Source organism: Pan paniscus, chromosome 5 (assembly GCF_029289425.2).
Source record: "Pan paniscus chromosome 5, NHGRI_mPanPan1-v2.0_pri, whole genome shotgun sequence".
NCBI classification, from domain to species: Eukaryota; Metazoa; Chordata; class Mammalia; order Primates; family Hominidae; genus Pan; species Pan paniscus.
The window spans coordinates 42180886-42200932 of record NC_073254.2 but is presented as its reverse complement, the minus strand read 5'-3'; the positions used below and the strand labels follow the sequence as shown (position 1 = coordinate 42200932).

General features: G+C 40.6%; 4 non-coding genes across 4 annotated transcripts; 3 read left to right on the top strand and 1 right to left on the bottom strand.

Moving 5' to 3' along the window:
• Window positions 1-4018: 4018 nt before the first annotated feature.
• Window positions 4019-4100, top strand: TRNAS-AGA (transfer RNA serine (anticodon AGA)). The gene has a single exon. It is a non-coding gene; the product is annotated as a tRNA-Ser (tRNA).
• Window positions 4101-9711: 5611 nt separating this feature from the next.
• On the top strand, window positions 9712-9783 carry TRNAQ-CUG (transfer RNA glutamine (anticodon CUG)). Its single transcript has one exon. It is a non-coding gene; the product is annotated as a tRNA-Gln (tRNA).
• Window positions 9784-11762: 1979 nt separating this feature from the next.
• Window positions 11763-11844, bottom strand: TRNAS-UGA (transfer RNA serine (anticodon UGA)). The gene has a single exon. It is a non-coding gene; the product is annotated as a tRNA-Ser (tRNA).
• Window positions 11845-15683: 3839 nt separating this feature from the next.
• Window positions 15684-15765, top strand: TRNAS-AGA (transfer RNA serine (anticodon AGA)). Its single transcript has one exon. It is a non-coding gene; the product is annotated as a tRNA-Ser (tRNA).
• The last annotated feature ends 4282 nt before the right edge of the window (window positions 15766-20047 follow it).

The following is a 20047-nucleotide window of genomic DNA, read 5'->3' as shown; positions in this document are numbered from 1 at the left end:
AACATGGTGAAACCCAGTCTCTATTGAAAATACAAAAATTAGCCGGGCTTGGTGGCCGGCACTAATAGGGAGGCTGAGGCACAAGAATCGCTTGAACCCAGGAGGCGGAGGTTCAGTGAGCCGAGATCGCCAGTGCACTCCAACCTGGCAACAGAGCGAGACTCGCGAGACTCCGTTTCAAAAAAAAAAAGGAAAATAAATTAGAGCTATCTAATTTTTAGTGGATTCACTTTTGCTTGTAGATTTTTAAAAATCCAATTTCTTTCCAATTAAGTGTGGTTCGACTCTCATTTCTCATCAACTTTGGGACTATGACTCTGATGGCATTAACCTGGGCTGCTTCTTCCCTAGCTCAAAGGATTACTATGTATTCAAAAGTGTAGTTGAGGCGGGGCGTGGTGGCTCACGCCTGTAATCAAAGCTCTGTGGGAGGCCGAGGGGGGCGGATAACTTGAGGTCAGGAGTTTGAGACCAGTCTGGCCAACATGGTGAAACCCCATCTCCACTAAAAATACAAAAACATTAGCTCGGCGTGGTGGTGCGCGCCTGTGATTCCAGCTACTCAGGAGGCTGAGGCACGAGAATCACTTGAACCCGGGAGACGGAAGTTGCAGTGAGCCGAGATCGCGCTACTGCACACTCCAGACTGGGCGACAGAGTGAGACTTCGTCTCAAAAAACAAACAGACCAAAAAACCCCAAAACAAAAGTGCATTTGAACAGGAAAGCCGGCAGAGTCTGTGAAGAGCTGACCAGAGGAGCCTAACTGAAAAAGGAGGATTCTGTGACTGTCTCTCCTTCAGAAAAAGTTCACGCTCTGCTCCTTAGTGAAGGAGGGATGGGTGTTCCAAAGAAGTCTCTTTCCAAGGGAGGGAGGACATAGGAGCCAAAAGAAAACGCACAGTCCCAGAGAACAGGTTTTCCAAGAAGCTAGTCTAGCTCTGTTTTTACTCCTTCTAGATAAGATCTGTTAAGCTATCTAATTACAGAATTCCCCACTGCTTTCAGACAGCATCTAATCAAGAACAATCTCTGCTTCTTTAAAGCTTCCCCTAAAATCACCTAACACAAGATGTGTAGATCCTGTAAGTATTAATACTTTATAATAATCTTACCGAGGTGCCCTACGCTTCCTTATGGTGTGTGTTCTTGCTTGCTGTAAGGAATAATTAACCTAATTTATTCAACTACAGGTGTATTTCTGAATATTTTTGGCTGGAGGATGTTGGCACACTTTATATTCTATATGACTTCAAAATATGGGGAGAGGAGGAAAAGAGACCAATGTGCTACTATTGCTGGTTTCGGGGAGGTGGGATTATGAGTGTTCTTTCTCCTCCCCTCCACACCCCTAAGTGTGAGTTAGCTATCATTACGCAAGATTTCTTTTTCTTTCTTTCTTTCTTTTTTTTTTTTTTAGAAGCAGTTTCGCTCTTGTTGCCCAGGCTGGAGTGCAGTGGCACGATCTTGGCTCACCGCAACCTCCGTCCGCCTCGCGGGTTTAAACGATTCTCCTCCCTCAGTCTCCCGAGTAGCTGGGATTACAGGCGTGCGCTACCACGCCCAGGTAATTTTTTTTGTATTTTTAGTAGAAATGGGGTTTCTCCTTGTTGGTCAGGCTGTTCTCGAACTCCCGTCCTCAGGTGATTCGCCCACCTCAGCCTCCCACAATGGTGGGATTACAGGCGTGAGCCACCGCGCCCGGCAAATTTTTCTAATTAATTAAGATTAAGACCGGGCGCGGTGGCTCACGCCTCTAATCCGAACACTTTGGGAGGCCCAGGCGGGCGGATCACCTGAAGTTGGGAGTTCGCGACCAGCCTGATCAACATAGAGAAACCCTGTCTCTACTAAAAATACAAAATTAGCGGGGCGTGGTGGCGCATGGCTGTAATCTCAGCTACTCGGCAGTAGCTGAGTCTGAGGCAGGAGAATCGCTTAAACCCGGGAGACGGAGGTTGCGGTGAGCCGAGATCATGCCATTGCACTCCAGCCTGGGCAACAAGAGCTAAATTCCGTCTCAAAAAAGAAAGAAAAGAAAAAGAGAGAGAAAGAAAGAGAGACATTTATTTCACATATTGACACAAGAAAGATGAACCCTCGAAATGTAGATCCAAGGACTTTGATGTCGTTGAATGTTTTCCTTAAGTAGTCCTTGGTTTGATCAACTGTCTTGTTCAGTAACTTTCACAATCATATGCTTTTTGAATTTGTTAGTTACTGAAATAATTCCTCTAATGAGCATGTTACCTCTAATGAGCATTTAGAGGTTTGTAGAATTCATGAAGCCTTCTTTGTCCTTCTCACCTGAGAATATTTAATAGAACTTTAAACATTATTTTGCATATATATTTTGATTAAAAATTCTTATAAACTTTTTATTCATAACAAAAGTTTGCGACTTTCAAATAATTTTTCAGAAACCCTCATGACAGAGGCCTGCTCCAAAAATAGTCCTAAAGGGACAGGCAGAAAATAAATAAATATTTATTTATGTATTTATTTTTGAGAAGGAATTTTACTCTAGTTGCCCAGGCTGGAGTGGCTGGAGTGCAATGGCTCAGTCTCGGCTCACTGCAATCTCCGCCTCCCGAGTTCAAGTAATCCTCCTGTCTCAGCCTCCGGAGTAGCTGGGATTACAGGCATATGCCACCACGCCCAGCTAATTTTTGTATTTTTAGTAGAGACAGGGTTTCATCATATTGGTCAGGCTGGTCTGGAACTCCTAACCTCAGGTGATCTATCCGCCTCGGCCTCCCAGAGTGCTGGGATTACAGGTGTGAGCCACCGCGCCCAGCTGAAAATAAAGATTTAAAATACATTATACAATCTTTTAAAGCAAATGACTGCACGTTTTCCAAAGATGGCCAATAGAAAAACACATTAGTAATGCTCTTGTTCGATATAAAGATCTATATATAGAAAGTAAGTGTGATGCATTCTTACTTTCCATGACCACATTTATTCTGTTTATCAGTCATGACATAATTAACCTTCTCTAGGTACAGATAAAAGGAAATTATTTGATTTTGAAAAAGATTCAGTTTTCTGGAAAAAAATTTTCTCCGTGATATATGAATTAAATAGAATGCTATGTAAAAGGCACTTTGTTACTTCCGGTTAAATATAATATATTAAAACCAAACAATTAGCTTTCTCAAGATGCATCAAATTCATTTTGCCGATTAACATTTTTCTGACCATAAAGTGGGATCTGTACATCTATGCATCTTGGGATCTGGCATCCACATTTAGAGTTTTTTGTTTTTTTGGTTTTTTGTTTTTGTTTTTTTCATTTCATTTCATCTCTATAGAGCATCTGGACATTCTGCTAAAGGAACTGGCGAGTTACAAACGTAAAAAGGAGAACTGGACATGTGCTTTATTGGTTAAATTGGTTTGATCAACCATTGCATTGTTCACAAAATTAAACCAAGTGGTCAATTTTTTAGAAAGTAACTAGGATCTGTTAGGATCTAGGATTTTCCAGGAAAAGAACTCACGGGCCGGCTTTACTTGCAAATTTCTTCTTAACCCGTCTGGAAAGTGAGAGCGCATTGCCATTTGCAAAACAATTTCCCAAACACAATGAGATAAATATTTTAGGTTTACATTTAGGGGCTTAGGGACACCAAGTGAGAAGATCCAGAGGTTTTCTGTATCGTTTTTCTCTCCCTCAGCTTAGCTGAGGGAGCATTTCCTTTTCTGAAATCCATTAAGCAACAGTGTCATTCAGTGAGAAGAGGTTGGTCTCCTGGAAGTTCTAGCAGAAGGTCCCATCGTCTAGCAAAAGGTCCCAGGTTTAAAACTAGGATTAAGGCCGGACTCCACCTCCGTGGTGAGTAAATTTGTTTTCAGTTTCGAGGACTCCAGCAACCAGCACAGAGCCAAACTTGCCCCCAGGGGAGCTGGTTTCTGAATTGACCCGGTTTGTTCAAAATAAAGATGCTCGTGTGGTGGATACACTTATCTTAGTGCTTCCGAAATTCTGTCATGTCTGTAGTTGTGCTGTCATGTCTGTAGTCGTGGCCGAGTGGTTAAGGCGATGGACTAGAAATCCATTGGGGTCTCCCCGCGCAGGTTCGAATCCTGCCGACTACGCTAGAAATTTTACCCTAAAATGGGGTCAGGTTAATATAATACGGAAAATACAGGAAAACTTGTATCATCTTTCACCCCTCTGGTTAATGTAAAGCGGAACCAACAGGAGCACTTATATCATCGTTAGCCCCTCTCTAATCCTACCCTGGCGGTGTATGTGTTTGCTGTCAAAATGTCGCTGAGCTGCCCGAAGTAAATAAGCTAGTAACCACAGTAATCCTCCTTCACTGGCAACGTGCAGTGCTCCAGGGTCTCACCGGGTTTTCTCTCCTCCAAACCCTGCTCAAAATAAACTCTTTCAAGAGCTCGGTGAAAGTGTTTCTCACAGAAACCATGGAGAATGTACAGTCTATGCCACAAATGGGAGCTATCTGTATTTTTAAAAAGTATTAAGTAAAATTGACTTTTAAAAAGCACTTACATGTATATACACACACCCATTACCATATCAGGATACACACCAGTTCTATCAGTCCATAAGCCTCCCTAGCACTGTTCCTTTATAGTCTCATCCTAATCCCACACATAGCAGCTGACAATCATAAATACTCTTTCCATTTGTATATTTTGGCCTTTTGGAAAATGTCATATAAATGGAATCATACAATATGTAACTTTTTGAGATCAGCTTCTTTTGCTTAGCATAATGCCTTAAGATTTACCCAAGTTGGCTGGGAGCGGTGGCTCACGCCTGTAATCCCAGCACTTTGGGAGGCCGAGGAGGACGGATCACGAGGTCAGGAGATCGAGACCATCCTGGCTAACACGATGAAACCCTGTCTCTACTAAAAATACAAAAAATTAGCCGGGCGTGGTGGCGGGCGCCTGTAGTCCCAGCTACTCGGAAGGCTGAGCCAGGAAAATGGCGCGAACCCGGGAGGCGGAGCTTGCAGTGAGCCTAAATCGCGCTGCTGCACTCCAGCCTGGGCTACAGAGGAAGACACCGTCTCAAAAAAAAGAAATAAATGAAGATTTTCCCAAGTTGTTACAAATATCAAAATTTCATTCCTTTTTGCTCTTGAATAGAATTCCATTGCACGGATGTACCACAGTTTATCCACTCATTGAAGGACATTTGTGTTGTGTGACATTTGTTTCCAGTTTGGGGCAATTGTGAAAAAAAAGTTGCATTTCATAATGGCTAATGATGTCAAACATTTTTTGTGTGCTTATTTGCCATCCTTATACTCTGTTTGGTAAAGTGTTTATGCCTTTACCCAATTTTTATTGGGTTGTTTTCTTATTGCTGAGTTTTAAGGATTCTTTATATATTCTAGATAAAATTTCTCCATCAGATACATGACTTACAAATATTTTCTGCCAGTCTTTATTTTTTTCAATGTCTTAACAGTTTCTTTTGCAGAGCAAATGTGTTAAAAGTTGATTAAGTCCAATGTATTTTTTTTTTCTTTTTTGGAAAGTGCCATATCTAAGAACTCATCACCCAACTCAAGGTCATGTGGATATTCTGTTATGTTTTCTTTTAACAGTTTTATAGTTTTATGTTTACATTTGCATATATGATCAATTTTTTAGTTAATTTTTGTATAAATTGTTAGATTTATGTTAGGATATCTTTTCTTTCTTCCTTCCACTTTTCCTTCCACTTCTTTCTTCCACGCCTTCCTTACTTTTTTTCCTTCCTTTCTTTCTCTCCTTTTCTCTCCTTTCTTTCTTTCCTTTGCATATGGATAGCCCATTGTCCCAATATTATTTGTCGAACAATTTCAATTTCTTCATTTATTTTATTTGCACCTTTGTCAAAAATCAATTCGCCATATTTGTGTGAATTTATTTCTGGAATCTCTGTTCTGATCAATTGATCTACATGTTTATATTTCTGCCAATACCTTACTATCTTGATTACTGAAGTTGGTATTAAATCTGAAAATCAGGTAATGTGAATATTCACTGCATTTTTTCAAAATTGATTTAGCTATTCTAATTCTTTCATCTGTCCATATAAAGTTTAGAATCAGCTTTTCTCTATCTCCAAAAAATTCTACTGGAATTTTGATAGCAATTGCATTACATCTATACTCAATTTGGGGAGAAAACATAGGATAATTCTGGTGTTCTTTTTCCATCCTTACACTCTTTTGTTTACTCTTTTATTATCAGAGTCTTCAAATAGTTATTTCATGCATTCTGCCCATAACTTATAGTTGTGTTTGATAGGAGAAAAAATGTAAAACACACTTCATCTCACCAGGAAATAGTAACTTGGGGTACTATCTTTTTATGATAATGAAACAAGATCTCCTAGAAATAAAGAATAAAGTAGCAGGGGAAAAGAAAAACATTTAATGAAAAATTTGGAAGTTACAGTTTAGAACTACCTCAAAAACAGTAGGAAAACATCAAAGATGGAAAATAGTAGTGGAAAGAAAATTGAACAACCCATTCCAGAGATTCAATATCATCTGATTACTGGGAGTTCCAGCAAGACAAAGGAAAAATGGAGGATAATTTTACCAAGAAATATAAGAAAAATTCTCAGAACTGAAGGACTTGAAGATCTAGACAGGAAGGATTGCCCTTTATGACTAACGCTTTTAGCATCAGGTCTAGAAAATATTTCCTTGGGTCAAAGTCATAAAGATATTGCCCGATGTTGTATTCTACAAGCTTTGTTTGCTTACTTTTATATTCAGATCTACAGTCAATCTGGAAATGGCTTAGTGGATAATGTGAAAGAGGTAAATTTAATTTTTTCCTTGTAGATAATTATCTGATCACTTTTTTTTTCCTTTTAGATATTCACCATTTATTCAAAGACTGGATTCTACGTCGTGGTATTGTCTATCTTTGGGCAATGTCATGTTTTTAAAAATTATGTTACCTTTCTATCTTTCTGTTTGGTAAAGTAAGTCCGCTAACTTTGCTTTCCTTTTTCAAGATGAGTTAGGCTACTTTAGTCGTTTTCACTTCCATATTATTTTTTAATGAGTTTATCAATCTCTTTCCAAAAACCTGATATTATTGTTACTAAAAATGCAGGGGAAATGGGGACTTATTGGTTAACAAGTATAGGGAAGATGTAAAAATTTCTGGAGATAGATGGTGGGGATGGTTGCACAATAATGCAACATACTTAATGCCACTTAACTGTACACTGATAAACGGTTAAAGTTATAACTTTTATGTTTTGTGTATTTTATCACAATAAAAATCAAAAAAGATAAAAAGATGGCCACTTTATTGACTTTGTTGATCATCTCTATTTCGTATTAATGTCTGCTGTTTGCATTAATAATGAATTAATATCTGCTCTTTGCCTCATTATTTCTTTCTCTAAAATTCTCTTGGGAGTAAATTATTGATTGGTCACTAATTTCATGTAATACATGCTTAGATCACTAATCTTATTTTATTTATATACTATAGTACTTAAGGATTTCTTAGTGCATTTCCAGCTGCATACTACATATTTTGATATGTACTATTTTTATTATCATTTATTTCAAAATAGGTCCTAATTTTGATGGATATTTTTTCTTTAAACCATGAATTATTTAGAAGTGTTTTTATCATTTTGCAAATAAATACAATTTTTAATTTTTATATTTTGATTTCTGACACAGTTTTATTGCTGTGAAATAATAGCATGTATCTAACCCTGTTATGTTTTTGGAGCATTGCTTTATGGTCTGGTAAAATGTCAAATTTGAGATAATTCGATGTATGTTTGAAAAAAGTTTGAATCCTGAAGTCGATATATGCACTGTTCTCTATATATGTATGTTATATGGACTGCATTATTTTGCTTTACAGTTACTTTTCCATTTATGTTTTTATTAGTTTTTCAGAGAGGCATATTACACTAAAATATTACACTAAAATTGTGGTTTTATCTGCTCCTCCTTTTACTTCCATGAACTCCTGGATTTTTTTTTTCTCCATCTCTTTTTTTTTTTTTTTTTTTTTTTTTGAGATTGAGTCTCGCTCTGTTGCCCAGGCTGGAGTGCAGCGGCGCGATTTTGCCCAGGTTGGAGTGCAGTGACACTATCTCGGCTCACTGCAACCTCCGCCTCCTGGATTCAAGGGATTCTCCTGTCTCAGCCTCCTGAGTAGCTGGGATTACAGGCGTGCGCCAGCACGCCCGGCTAATTTTTGTGTTTTTAGTAGAGACGGGGTTTCACCATTTTGGTCAGGCTAGTCTCGAATTCCTGACCTCGTGATCCTCCCGCCTCGGCCTCCCAAAGTATTGGGATTACAGGCGTGAGCCACCGTGCCCGGCCTCTTCATCTCTTTATGTCCTAGAAGCCAGAAATTCTGGATGGAGAATGACTTATGTAACAGCTATAATTTGGAAATCCCAGACACTACCTCCAAATGAACAACTGCAATAAGAAAAGCTTAGGAGAAAAAAAACCTGAGTTCAATTTATACAGGCTTTAGAATATCCACTGGGACTTTAAATAAATACTGTTACTTAGACATACTTTTACATGTTTCCTTCCTCAAAAGAAATGATGAAAATATAATTCAAATACAATTTATCTTATGAGAAACTCCGGATGATGCTGAGTAGAAGTTGCAGTAAAGGTTCCAATCAACCCCTGCTTTAAAATGAGCCTCGTTCTTTTTTTTTTTTTTTTTTTTTTTTTTTTTTTTGAGACTGAGTCTCGCTCTGTCGCCCAGGCTGGAGTGCAGTGGCGCGATCTCAGCTCACTGCAAGCTCCGCCTCCTGGATTCACGCCATTCCCCTGCCTCAGCCTTCCGAGTAGCTGGGACTACAGGCTCCCACCAACACGCCCGGCTAAGAGCCTCGTTCTTAACCTAGCTGACTCCACCTGACCTAGAAATGGCTGTCTATAGTCTCCCAAAATTGTATCATCATAACCTCTCCGAGATCAGGGAGACACAGGCAACCGGTTTGACCAGAATTATAGCTTCATGCGTGGGTGCAGATTTGCCTCCAATTTACAATATTGAGGTTAGTGAATCACGCAGCCTCAATTTAAAGAGTTTTTTTTTTTAGCAGCTTTATGCTTAATTTCACTTGAGTAATTTTTTTTCTTAATTGTTACAACTAGTTTACCTGATAGAGAGAAGGCCAAATTTAAATAATTCTCAGTCGATCGCACGGAACCTTCAATTATTTTGTGAATTCCCTGGAATCAAGATATTAAAGGTTGTTTTCCTAGAGGCAATACACCTGATAACTCACCTATGTGGAGAAAAATATCCCGTGTCTGAAATTGAGTAGAGTTGCAGATAAGACATGAGTTCTCCAAGACTTAATTTCCCCGTTTTTATGGGGGACTAGAAGCGTCCACTTAATCTAGCTTTTAAGCATTAAATTGCAGAAAGAATAGAAGAAGTTCGGTCCAGTTCAGGTACGTATAAAAGTCGCTCAATTTTTCTTAATGAAGAAAGCAAGGCTCAGGACCACCAAGTTTCTGAGTTAATTGAGGGTTAGGGGAAAGGGAGACTTTATGGATCAATGTAATCGGCAAAAATAAATAAATAGATCCCCCAGGGTTTTCTTTGAAAGGGTGTTCTGAGTGGGCATAAACTAAGGATTTTTGCTTTGATAAATTAAATGCGTTTGGTAGAATGCCTATAACCCAGCATGAGCAATTTTTGGGTGAAACGTACCAAGAGGGGTTCCATGGTGTAATGGTTAGCACTCTGGACTCTGAATCCAGCGATCCGAGTTCAAGTCTCGGTGGAACCTACTCGAGGATATATGTATGTACCCTTTTTCTGGACCTTTTGTTTTCCCCAGGGAAAACGCTCTCTACATAAATTACCAAAATCAATTTTCGGCCTGATATATTCCATGAATTCCTACAACTCCCGATAGCACACTTGATCTTAGTCAAACGGCCTAGAAGCTATGCAAGTCCCAATATATCTGCCTCTGGGTGAGGAGGCGGAATAGAATCCACTTTCCGGGATCACAGCTCACTACAGCCTCGACCTCCCCAGGCTCAGGTGATCTCAGGTAGCTAGGACGACAGGTGCGCCCCACCACAGCAGCGAAATTTTTGTTTGTTTGTTTTTTGGAGGGAGACAGGGTTTTCGCTGTTATGCCCAGGATGGTCTCGAACTCCTGGGCTCAGGCTATCCTTCCGCTTCTATCTCCCAAAGTACTGGGATTACAGGAGTGAGCCATCGGGCCCGTCCTGAAGGGATTGTTTCTTTCAATAATTTGTGAAGTCCACGGAAACATTTTTGTCCCCTGAACATGATGGAGGAGGTAGGAAGTGCTGATAAACAGAATCTGCTCTTTGGGTCTTTATGCAGGAGAGCAGAGATTTTAATTACTACGAATGCAAAATCTGGGCAACTTTGTAATTCTTTCCTTTGTAGAGTTGTTTTTCTTTTCTTTCTTTCTTTTTTTTTTTTTTTTTTTGTCGTTGTTGTTTTTACCTCACTTACTTCTAATATATGCAGCATAAGTACAATTTCTCTCCATCTCTGGGGCGAAGATAGTATTTTACCTTTCTGTCAAACCAGTCTTGTACTGTGCATCCAAATGCTGTTGGCTGAAAAAGTATTTTTTGCTATCAGGCTTTAGTGTTCAGTAGCTTAAATGGTCTAATGTGTTGGCAAGCTCTTTATAAACTGTTAAGAAACACCCTACTCAAAAACAGACAAACTCCCGTAGACTGATGAGCGGTACGCCCTGCATCAAAGTATCGTATGCAAATCTGTGATTGTTGGCAGTGTCATCTCTGAGAAACAGATAAATAAAGTTTATTTACGATAGATAGATAGATAGATAGATAACTCAAGCGTCAAACACCCCATGGGCAGCAATATTCCACCCCAGGCTAAACTCAGCGGCTTAAATCATACCACTTTGTGGACTCATTACCAGTAGAGACAGGATAAAGTCAGAATAGTGAACCAACTCTGAATGATAGGAGGTAGGTGGTGTTAATTCCCAGTACAGGTAGAAGACTGAGACGCCTGTTGGGTGCCGGGGTCTTGGAGCCAAAATCAAGAGATGAATTCAAGTTACAACTTACTGCCCTCTCGCTGTGAGACCTTGGCCATATGTATATGCCTGTGGACCTTCCAGTCTGTATAATGACTATGTTGTGAGGATTTACAAATTATAAGCCATGTAAAGACCTTGATGGTGATGTGTAGTAAGTACTTGAAAAATATGACCTGCTATTTATCCGTTTTGGGTACTAATAAATCTAACCCTGAATCTGCTAACAACTTGATAATTTGGGGGGTGCCCCCAGTGGAATTTACAAAACTTGAATTCACGACCCCATCTGGAAGTCCTCAGTTAAAATATCATTTCATTGTGCAGCATTGGGTAGTTTCTTCATCTGTAAAATGCAGATAAAAATATGCTGTTGGTGCTTAACTCATATCTTGGAACGTACTAAGTATTTAATGAAAATTACCTGTTAGTGGTAAAGCTTTTTGTGAATCCTGACTTCTTTTGAGTTGACAGTAGTTATGAGGATACCAAGGCGCTATTTAGTGCAGGAGAGGCTGAAGTCTTGCTGGCTGTGATCACAGGGATATATACCAGTTTTGAAGTAACGGCAACATAAGGTAGTCTCCATTCACTGAGTAAAGAGGATATTATCTGAATATGCAGTGGGAGGATTGTGTAGGAGAGCAGCAAATGGAGTACAAGAATTTGGGTAAGTTTTGAGGAAAGGCAGGAACCGTACCCGGTAAAACCGTAGTCGGCAGGATTCGAACCTGCGCGGGGAAACCCCAATGGATTTCAAGTCCATCGCCTTAACCACTCGGCCACGACTACCTACCTACGGTACTGCTGACGGCTGGGGTGAACTTATAATGGGTGAGTGGAGCGCTCGGAAGTAGTTGGTCTTCAGTCTCGTCAGGGCCTCTGCTCACGAACGAAAGAGCTCATTCAGAGCACATCAATAACCAGAACATAGTGCATAGTGTTGCAATTCAACACAGGACTCCTAGACAAGCGACTCAAAGTTTCTGGGCGCTGGAGCTTGCCCGCTAGCTGCTGAAATCCGCGGACACCACGTTCACACCTAATTCTCACGAACCCGCAGAAAGGGAGTATTGAATTGAGAGTCCAAGCAACCTCAAGCCTCTGAATACCAATGGGAGAAGCAACGGGAATTAAATGAAGGCACGAGAGTGGGGGGTCATCTGCGTTTACGTACAGTTAAAATCTAAATCAGGAGCTTCTTCGATGACATTCAACTGACTTACTCTTCCGAAGGAACGGCTAAAACCGGACTGGAGCGGGCGTGCGAGCTGAGGAGGGAGCTTGTTTCTGTCCTAACTGGAAAAGATGACTCTGAAGAGGTCTCTGACTCTTCAGGTAAATATAATTCCCGTCAGTTCTGGTGAAGGACGCGAGACCATTCCCAAGAGCCAAAGCCTTCAGCCACCCGAGCCCGGGGAAAAGGAAGAACTCAGAACACAGGTTTCCAAATATCTTAGGGAGAGTCCAGCACAGAAAAACGCAAAAAGATGGAAACAAGTAAATGTCAGGATAAATCTAGCTAAATTAATAAGGTTGATTCTTGCTTCAGATACTACAGTATTGTCAGAGTGGAAAAATAAGGGGTAGACTTGAATCAGATTCCTTTTTAGACAAAAGTTAGGGGGAAAGTCTCGGAATTCTGGGAATGGAAGTGAGTCGGCCCCGCAGATACAAAGGGAAAGTGACCTCCATGACCGAGGCCGGCAATGTCTCTGACAGTGAAAGCGCGCCCACATTTGTTTTTCCCTCTAAAATAGTAAGAAATGTGTTCCCTTCGTTGGACTCTTGCAAATATTATTTGGTCTTATTACTGGGGCATTTGCTATATCTTCAATTTAGGTTAGAAACGGTTTGTAACCTTTGAAACAGTAAATTTATTTTCAAGTTCTTTGTCCCTGGGCAGTCTTCGCAAAGTGTTGTCCTGGCACAGCAGCTTGTGCACCACCTGGGAACTTAGGAGAAATGCAAATTCTTGGGCTTGAACTCAGATCTCAGAATCAGAAACTGGACTGGTGTGGTTCGTGTGGGGGGCGGGCGGGGCGCGGGGGAGGAGGAGGGTGTCTAGCAGTCTGTTTTAACAAGCCATCCTTCCGGTCGCGGAGGCTCACGCCTGTAATCCCAGCACTTTGGGAGGCTAAGGCGGGTGGATCATGAGGTCAGGAGATCGAGACCATCCTGGCTAACATGATGGAACCCTGTCTCTAATAAAAATACAAAAAAATTAGCCGGGCGTGGCGGCACGCGCCTGTAGTCCCAGCTACTAGGGAGGCTGAGGTAGGAGAATCTCTTGAACCTGGGAGGCGGAGGTTGCAGTGAGCCAAGATCGCGCCACTGCACTCTAGCCTGGGAGACAGAGCGAGACTCCATCTCAAAAAACAAACAAACAAACAAACAAAAAACAAGTCATCCTGCTGGTTCTGATGCCCACTGAAGTTTCAGAACCGCTCTCCTAGAGAAATAATCTTTTTATTTGTTTGTTTGTTTTATATTTTATAAATAGAAATGCAGCGCCTCACTATGTTGACCAGCCTGGTCTTAAACTCCTTGTTCAAACCCCTGGTCTCAAGCCATTCTTCCATCTCCGCCTCCCAAAGTTCTGGGATTACAGGTGTGAGCCACTGCACCCAGCCAGGAAATAAGCTTAACCAAAGGAAGACATATACTATGCAGGAATCTTTATTTTTATTTCTAATTGTGATAGTGAAAAATAGATATTAAAATGAGAGTTGTTTATTATTATTATTGCTCCATCTGCCTAATAGATCATTACCAAGCCACTAGAAACGACATGCTGGAAGACTGTAATAGTTCTGGGGGGAAAATGCTTGTGACATAATGTTCACTGACAAAAGTAGGAGGCAATAAGCGTGACTTAATTTACGCAAAATTTTTGCAGGTAAAATCCTGCGGTGAACTCATAATGGATGCGTGGAGCGCTGAGAAGCAGTTGGTCTTCACAGTCTCGTGCAGGTCTCTCCTCATGAGTGAAAGAGCTCTTTCAGAACACAACAAGAACCAGAATATTGCACTTAGTGTTGCAATTCAATACAGGACTCCTAGACAAGCGACTCCAAGTTCCTGGGCGCTGGAGCTTGCCCACTAGCCACTGATATCCGCGGACACCACGTTCACACCTAATTCTCACGAACCCGCAGAAAAGGAGTATTGAATTGAGAGTCCAAGCAACCTCAAGTCTGTAAATGCCAATGGGAGAAGCAACGGGAAATAAGGGAAGGCATGAGAGTGGGGAGTCATCTGCGTTTAAGCACAATTTATATCTAAATCAGGAGCCTCTTCGATGGCGTTCAACTGACTTGCTCTTCCAAAGGAACGGCTAAAACTGGACTGGCGCGGGCTTGCGAGGTGAGGAGGGGGGCTCGTTTCTATCCTAACTGGAAAAGATGACTCTGGAGAGGTCTCCGACTCTTCAGCCAAACATGATTCCCGTAAGTTCTGGTGAAGGACGCGAGACAATTCCCAAGAGCCAAAGCCTCCAGCCACTCTAGCCCAGGGAAAGGGAGGAATTCAGAACACAGGTTTCCAAAAATCTTAAGGAGAGTCCAGCACAGAAAAATGCAAAAAGACGAAAACACATAAATGTCAGGATAAATCTAGGTAAATTAATAAGGTTGATTCTTGCTTCAGATACTACAAAATGGTTAGGATCAGCTAATTTTCCCCCAGTTGCATATTTCATATTTGTGGAGTACTCCTCCTTAAAAGGTAACATCCTGGTACATAGAGAAATGACAGTTTGGCTTACTGACAAATATTGGATGATGACAATTGCCTCGCCCTTTTAAGGCTTACTGTTGGCATACACTGCTTACCGGTTTAGTTTCATAAATGGATACCTGAGAAACATGTTTAAAATCTTGTTGATTTTGCTTCTGTAGAGCACTTAGAAATAATGCTGAAGGCACAAATAGAGTCCATGAGCAAAGAGCAGTGAACATCATCTAAGAGGTGTAGGTTACTGATCTAAATCGAATTCTCAGGTGCTGTGTAGGTTTGCATTCTCATCTTAGCCCCTCATTTCCTTATTTATGATGTAAAGACTAAATGAGGCCAAATATATAAATGAGGGTATTTTGCAAAATGTGAGGTCTTATATACATGTTAGTGACTAACATTATTTTGCTAAAAGTATATCCTGGAGTACATTTCACATAAGCATTATAGAAGTGCACCTCATTCCTTTTATCAGTTGCAGAATCTTCCATTCTATGGATCTTCCAAAATTTATTTTAAAAGTCAAACATCAATGGCCATTTGAAGTTGTTCAAATTGTCGCTATAACTCAAAAATTTGCAGCGAATGTTAGAGCGTGTCCCAGTTGTTGCGGGTGTCTCCTGCATCCCCATCCCCTGAAGGAGCAGGAAGCTTGATCTCTGGGAATGCATCCTGCTTAGTCTCCTTCTGTCAGAACGTCAGAATAAGGGGTCCTCCCAGGTCTGAGGATAAAGTGTTACTTGTCAGTTTGAAACAACAGCATGATAATCATCTAACTAATGCCAAAGAATAAGAAACATTGACAGCAAATACAATTTCTGGCAGAAAATTTGACCTTTCCAAGAGAGCTAAAGTTCAGTACAGTGACTTATACTAATGGGCAAAGCATTCTTTGTGTAGTCGTGGCCGAGTGGTTAAGGCGATGGACTAGAAATCCACTGGGGTTTCCCCGTGCAGGTTTGAATCCTGCCGACTACGATAACGTTTCCCTTTGCAAAAGGGATGTAACACCTTATCAGATGAGATATCCTGACTTTGTCTTCCAGGAAGAAGCCTGGTTGTTCCAACCTGATCAGACTTTTTCTCTTTAAATGCCCACTAAAAATACTCCACCACCTTCCTGAAACAATGAGGAAAATGTGTACTTATTTGAAAAAAAAAAAAAGGTAATTCCACCAGAGTCTTACTGGTGTTTTACCCCCAAGAAAAGCCAAGGTGATGTTATCATGTTTCCTGCAATCGATGCCCTGTTTTGAAGGCAGCTTTCCTTAAAAATTGTTGCTAGGAGTGTTTGTGTCTCACAGAATTGTTCCCTTGTTAGGGATCTACTTCAGTAAAGTAAACATCCTCATTCATACAGAAAAGGAAATTCCAGGAAATCCAGGATCAAATACAAGTGAAAGCAAAGACTCAGATATGGTCGCCAAGATGGGAATAACTTGGGCATTATTAAGCAAACAACTAAGCAATTAAATATATTAAGTAAGGCAATTTTCCTTGAAATCATATAAAAAGGAACTGACGACGTCAAGCCAGACTGGCTTGTCAGGTGTCCAGGACGATGATGAGGCAAGAGGGACTGAAAAGAAAGTGAGGGTGTTACTATATTCAGAGCACGGAAAGATAATCAGCTCAGGTGCAGAATCACGTTGTGTGATTAACAACTATGGTTAAATAATGCATTGGAATTATGCATTATAATTAATTATGGTTAAATAATGCAAAGGAATGCTAGCCACAGTTGAGTGCTTTTTAAGGAATTCCTAGGGGAATTCTATCACTGCCTTGGAAGCTTGGTGGAGCTCATCCTCACTTCTTGCCTTGCTGCATCTTCTTTTTTATTTGTTAGACCTCCCATTCTCCATTTTCTATATCAGAGATCAGTTATTTGTGCCTTCTTGGATAAACTCAATCAGTTTAGCCAAGCATTTTGCAACTTTATTAGTTATTTTTTTCCAAACTAAATTTTGGCTTTTTTTTTTTTTCTTATCTCCATCTTATGTTTCAATTTTATTGCATTAAATCAGCCATTTTCTTCTTCATTTCCTTCCCTAAGATTTCTTTGGATAAAATTTGCTAATTTCTAATTTCTTTCAATGGATCTCAGATTATTGATGTTCAGATATTATTTTATTATTAATTATGTATTTAAGAGTTTAAGCATCCAAGTGCATTTTGGACTGCATGAAACATATTTCATAAGTATTATTTTCAATGTCATTCTTTTGAATATAATTTTTATTACCATTTAGATATCTTCTTGGAACCATACGCACATTTTCTTTCTTTCTTTCTTTCTTTCTTTCTTTCTTGTTTTTTTTGAAACGGAGTTTCGCTCTTTTGCTCTTCTTGCCCAGGCTGGAGTGCAATGGCACAATCTCGGCTCACTGCAACCTCTGCCTCCGAGTTCAAGCGATTCTCCTGCCTCAGACTTCCAAGTAGCTAGGATTACAGGCGTGCGCCAGCACACCCTGCTAATTTTGTATTTTTAGTAGAGACGGGGTTTCTCCATGTTGGTCAGGCTGGTCTCGAACTCCTGACCTCAAGTGATCCGTCTGCCTCGGCATACGCAAACTTTTTAACTTCTAAACATAACACAATTTTTGATTTCTAATTGATGTCTAGCAAAATGTACTGTGGCTAGACCCTAGTATTTATCTCTCAGACTGTTCGAATTTTGGAAACTTATTTTAAAATCGGCAAGGCAAAAGTTTTTTTTGTTTTGTTTTGTTTTGTTTTGTTTTGTTTTTAGTTCCATGTATACTTCAAAAAGAAACTTGTCTTCGGAAGTTGAGATGCCACTGGGCGCGGTGGCTCATCCCTATAATTCCAACACTTTGGGAGGCTGGAGTGGGCGGATCACTGGAGCCCAGGAGTTCCAGATCAGCTTGGGCAACATAGTGAAAACTCGTCTCTACAAAAAAATTAGCCGGGTATAGTGGCAGGCACCTGTGTTCCCAGCTACTCCGGAGGCTGAGGTGGGAGGATCACTGAGCCCGGGGAGGTCGAGGCTGCAGTGAGCAGTGATCCCACCACTACACTCCAGCCCGGGCAACAGAGTTAAAAAAAAGAAAAAAAAATTGAAGTGTGTAGTGTTCTTCATATGTAAGTTAGGTAAAATTCAGGAATAGTTTTGTTTAAAACTTTTACATCTTTACTGTTTTCCTTCCCTCTTCTGCTTTTTAATTAGTTTCTGAGGGATATATATTGTGTTAAAATTTCTAAGTATGATTGCGGCTTTATCTGATTCTTTCTTTCTTTCTTTTTTTTTTTTAGACATTCCGGCTCTGTCGCCCAGGCTGGAGGGCAGTGACGCGATCTCGGCTCGCTGCAAGCTCCGCCTCCCGGGTTCTGGCCATTCTCCTGCCTCAACCTCCCGAGTAGCTGGGACTACAGGCGCCCGCCAGCACGCCTGGCTAATTTTTTGTATTTTTAGTAGAGACGGGGTTTCACCGTGTTAGCCCACCGTGTTAGGATGGTCTCGATCTCCTGACCTCGTGATCCGCCCGCCTCGGCCTTCCAAAGTGTTGGGATTACAGGCGTGAGCCACCGAACCCGGCCTTTTTTTTTTTTTTTTTAATTTTTACCTTATATATTTTAGGAGTTCCTAAATTTTACCTCGTACAGTTTAGGAGCTTATTTTTTCCCTGTATCTTTTTGTTTTCCAAAGCAACAAGAAATTCTAAATAAAATGCTGCTTATGAAATATTTATAAATCGGCAATGGCAAGTATCACCTTCAAGTGGCACAACAAACAAGATAACACTCAGTGAAAAAATCTGGGCTTAAATTACACAGAATTCAGAATACTCATAAAGTGTTAAGAAAAAGAGCATTACTTTGCTTTTGTCTCCCTCTTGCTTCTTTTCTCAACAAGAAAGGAAAAATATCCTAAATTGAGGGCTTCCTCTGAGTGGAGGTCTCACAGTAAGGGTTGAAAAGGAATTTAATCATCCCTTAACCAGCCAGGTTTTATTTTATTCCCTTCTGCTGGACCTATATATGTGTCATTCTAATGTCCCAAAGGGTAATGCGAGGAACCAGCACTCATAAGCTCCCTCAGAAAGGAGAGAGAAACTCAAAGAACTGGTTTGACTAGGATCTCAGCTTTGGGTGTGTAATTTTGGCCTCCTAATTTACAAGGCTGAGATTAATGAATCATATGGCCACAATTCAAAGGTTATTTTTTTAATTCAATTTTTTTTTTTTTTTTTTTGAGATGGAGTCTTGCTCTGTCGCCCAGGCTGGAGTGCAGTGGCACAATCTCTGCTCACTGCAACCTCCAGCCTCCAGCCTCTTGGGTTCAAGTGATTCTCCTGCGTCAGCCTCCCACGTAGCTGGGATTACAGATGTGTGCCACCACGCCTGGCTAATTTTTGTATTTTTAGTAGAGACGGAGTTTCGCCATGTTGGCCAGGCTGGTCTTGAACTCCTGACCTCATGTGATCCACCTGCCTCCGCCTAACCAAAGTGCTGGGATTATAGGGGTGAACCACTGCACCCAGCCTCAAAGGTAGTATTTTTAAAGCAGCTTCATGCTTAAGATCATGTTTGGTGATTTTGAACCTTTTAGTTAAATTCAATTATTTGACATGGAAGGAAATTCAAAAGGCAGGTGATTCCCTGCTCAGCATCCATGGTCTTCCACAGTTTTTGCGAACTCCTTGATAATGATTTCTCCAATTGTTTTGTATCAGGGGGCATGTAAAGTGAGAGAGTTCATACCTTTTTTTCTATTTGGCTTGGACTTTTTATTTTTCTTTTTAAAGAGACGGGAGTCTCTCTATTTTGCCCAGGCTGGCCTCCAACTCCTGAGCTCAAGTGATCTTCTTGCCTCAGCCTCCCAAGAAGCTGGAACTATAGAGACATGTAGTACCTTATCTGGCTGTGCCTTGGAATTTTTAAGAATTTAAAAATCTCTTTCCCAATAACTTCATGACCATGAAGTGGAAGAGAGAATTGCCAACTGCTTTTTGTTGTTTTGGGAAATGCATAAAATACATATATGAGAGATGTCTCTAATTGTTACAAAATTCTCTGAGACAGGCCAAGCATCTGTTTCCCCAGTGGCAAAGCTATACTCACTACTATACCAAGGTGAAAAGGGTTATTGGAAATTGCTGTGCTCAGTGCCATGGTCCAAGTATATTTCTGATATTCACAGACCAATGCAGGCACATGCATACCTAAAGCACATGACTTTCCAGGCTTTATCTGAGCCATGCTGCTAATCTCGTTGCTAAACTTAATCTTTCCCTTT